The 3,528-nt window shown below is 38.7% G+C and overlaps 1 non-coding gene across 1 annotated transcript; it reads right to left on the bottom strand.

Moving 5' to 3' along the window:
- Positions 1 to 3,058: 3,058 nt before the first annotated feature.
- Positions 3,059 to 3,165, bottom strand: LOC131173581 (small nucleolar RNA R71). Its single transcript, XR_009143897.1, has one exon. It is a non-coding gene; the product is annotated as a small nucleolar RNA R71 (small nucleolar RNA).
- Positions 3,166 to 3,528: the final 363 nt, after the last annotated feature.

Genomic DNA, 3,528 nt, shown 5'->3' with positions numbered 1-3,528 from the left:
TTCATATGGGCCAATGAGCCTAGGGCTCAACTTACCCTTTCTACCAAACCTCAGTACCTTCTTCTATGGTGATACCTTGAGAAACACTTTATCGCCAACTGTATATTCTATCTCTTTTCTCTTCAGGTCGGCATAAGATTTCTGTCTGTCTGAGGCAACCTTCAGATTGGCTTTGATTAACTTTACTTTCTCCTCAGTCTGTTTCACTAGGTTTGGCCCTACCAAGTTAGCTTTACCCAATTCAGTCCAACACACTGGGGTTCTACATTTCCTTCCATACAGTGCTTCATATGGGGCCATTTGGATGCTAGCTTGATAGCTATTATTGTATGCAAATTCTGCCAGTGGGAGGTATCTATCCCAACTTCCCTCAAACTCAATGACGAAACTCCTCAGCATATCCTCAAGGACCTATCATATGTTTCATGTTCTTATTATCATTTGAGTTTAATATTTGTACTAATTCAATAAGTTTTAATGTTTACCTGGATTACTCTTTCTGATTGCCCATCCGTCTGAGGATGGAAAGCTGTACTAAAGTGGAGTTGTGTGCCCAAGGATTCTTGCAACTTTTTCCAAAATCTCGATGTAAATCTTGGGTCTCGATCATATATCATGGAAAATGGAATTCCATGCAATCTAACTATCTCACTGATGTACAATTCTGCTAGTTTCTCCACTGAGTAGTCAGTCCTAACTGGCAGAAAGTGTGCTGACTTTGTTGATCTATCTACTATCACCCATACTGCATTATGCTTCTTCTGGGTGAGAGGTAAATGATACACTTGAATTGTATATATGTTTTTAAGCATATTTACATTCTATTTCATAGCATTTAGGCAAGTATTTTCATACATAATAGTTGATTTCATTAGTTTTCCTAATTTCTATTGTAAAACCCTTAATTCCATGTTTTCTGCATCATTTCAGGTGTTTGGGTGAAGCTACAGAAGTATAGGAGTGCAAGAAAAGCTTGGAGGAGTTAAAAGATAGAGAATTGCTACTGATGCAAAGTACACGGGTCGTGTAAACCAATCACCAGACCCGTGTAAATCTTTGCCAGAAGAAAGCTAAGAGAATCGATGAGAAACACAAGTACACGGGTCGTGTAATCAGACCCGTGTAATCTGCAAAGACCCGTGTATGTCTCTGCCGAGCGCAAGTTTGAAGAAACTTATAGGAACAACAGTACACGGCCCGTGTAGTTGACATAGACCCGTGTAACTTTCTATGCTAAAATAAGACCACGCGATTCTCCTCCAGCAAGTTACACAGCCCTACTTTGCGAGACCCGTGTAGTAACACACGGGCCGTGTACTATGCTGTAGCCAATTTTATAACTCGAATTTCCCTCCTATTTTCTGATAAAAATGAGATTCCTAAGGCCCTTTGGACTCAAAGCAGCCTAACCTTAGAAGCAACCAATATAAATAGAAAAGAAAACATCAAAAGTAAGGGTGGTGGAAGAAAAAAGAAAAAGACGACTGTTGCGGGGAGACTACTAAAGGCTGCTGCTGTCGGGTTCCGCATTAGTGCCAAAAGAAGTTCTCCAGCTGAAGTTCCACAAGATCAAAGCTGCAAACTATCTTCGATTCCTTCGTTTCATCTCCCTAGATAGATTTCTATTGCTTTATTTCTTTACATGGTTTTCTTTTTACTGTCTTTACTTTTTATCATGATGTTTGCTGAACTCAGCATGAGTGAGTAGTTTTCTTATTCTGGATTTAGGAGAGTAATGCTTATAATTATTATTATGGATGAACATTAGGTTTTATCTACTGGATTTGAGATTCGTTTCTTGATTTAATTTTTTATGATCCTAATGCATGCTATGTGATGGTACCCACTTAGGCATTATTGTAGATGTTGATTGAAGGACTGAGAGGTGAAGATTAACATTAGAAAATCAAGATCTTAAACCTAGGAATTCTGACCTAGACATAGGCTGATACTTTTGTGGAACCTAAAAATTGGTCAAAGGTCTTAAAGGATTTTAATTAATTTGATCGCCATAAAAGTAGGGTTTGAATTAATTAAAGTACACCCTAGATGCCTTGAGAGAGGATTTAGGATAACTTAGGGCTAGTTTCCATCAAGGAAAACTATCCTCAATTCAGTAAATAAATGAGATAACATCCCTAATAAGATTCAAGTGTGAAATCTTAACTCCAGAACTGTTCCAAAAATAGATTACTTTGTTTTAAGTTTACCATTCTAGTGTTTAAAGTTAACAACTTTACTCCCTGAGCATTCAAAAGCCTAGACAGTCAAAATTGCTGTGTAGATTGGTACTTGCTAAACAAAAAAAAAAAATTCTCGTGGGAACGATACTCTACTTATCACTTTATTACTTGTTAGCGATCCGTGCACTTGCAGGGTTGTAAAACCAGCAAACAGGTTTTTAGCGCCGTTGCCGGGGATTGCTTTGGCTTTAGTAATATCAGGCGATAGGGAATTTAGTTGATTTAGGCAATTATATTTATTATATAATTTTATTTTACTGGTTATATTTTTCTTCTTTTCTCTTAGGTGCTCAATTTGGTATATGACCAGAACAAGGCTAGAAGAAGAAATTTTGGACTGTGATCCGGAGATAGACAGAACTCTGAAAGCCATTAGGATGGAAAGGAAACATCAAGAGCACAGTCAAGGAGATCCTAAAATTCCAACCATGGGCGATAACAATGACAGACCAAGACTCTTAAGAGATTACGGAGCTCCATCTGTCCAAGGATTTCAGCCCAGTGTCACTAAACCCACAGTGGAAGCCAACAACTTTGAATTAAAATCAGCATGGCTCCAAATGATTCAACAAACCCAGTTTGCAGGTTCACCCACAGAAGACCCACACTATCACCTCCAATGCTTTCTTGCCCTATGTGATACATTCAAGATGAATGGAGTGTCTGATCAAGCAATAAGACTCAGAGCATTCCCATTCTCCCTTCGGGATAGAGCAAGGAAGTGGTTACTTTCTAAACCAGCTGGAACGTTCACTACTTGGGAGAATCTCTCTCAAGCTTTTCTAGCAAGGTATTTTCCACCTGCAAAGACTGCAAAACTAAGGCTTGAGCTTAACACCTTCAGACAAAAGGAGGGAGAATCACTCTATGATGCATGGGAAAGATATAAAGACCTACAAAGAGAATGTCCACACCATGGTATAGAAGATTGGCTATTAGTGCAAAACTTCTATAATGGGTTGCTACCCTCTACAAGGAGCACAGTTGATTCAGTTGCACAAGGTGATCTAATGGAGAAAACAATGCCACAAGCACTTGAACTTCTAGAAAGGGTGGCATACCATAACTATGAGTGGTCAAATGAAAGAGGAAATGCAAGGAAAACTGCAGGGGCACTAGAAGTAGATGCCCTAAGCATGATAAATGCTTAATTTGATTAGCTCACAAGGAAACTCGAAAAGATGCAAGCTAATGCAGTAGGTACAAACAGTCAACCTGAAGACAGCTATGGTGGAGGATACATGAATTCATAATACAATAATTTCAATGAACCCTCCTTAGAAAC

Source organism: Hevea brasiliensis, chromosome 14, assembly GCF_030052815.1.
Source record: "Hevea brasiliensis isolate MT/VB/25A 57/8 chromosome 14, ASM3005281v1, whole genome shotgun sequence".
NCBI lineage: Eukaryota > Viridiplantae > Streptophyta > Magnoliopsida > Malpighiales > Euphorbiaceae > Hevea > Hevea brasiliensis.
The sequence above is the reverse complement of the archived record's forward strand: the minus strand, read 5'-3'. Positions and strand labels throughout refer to the sequence as shown.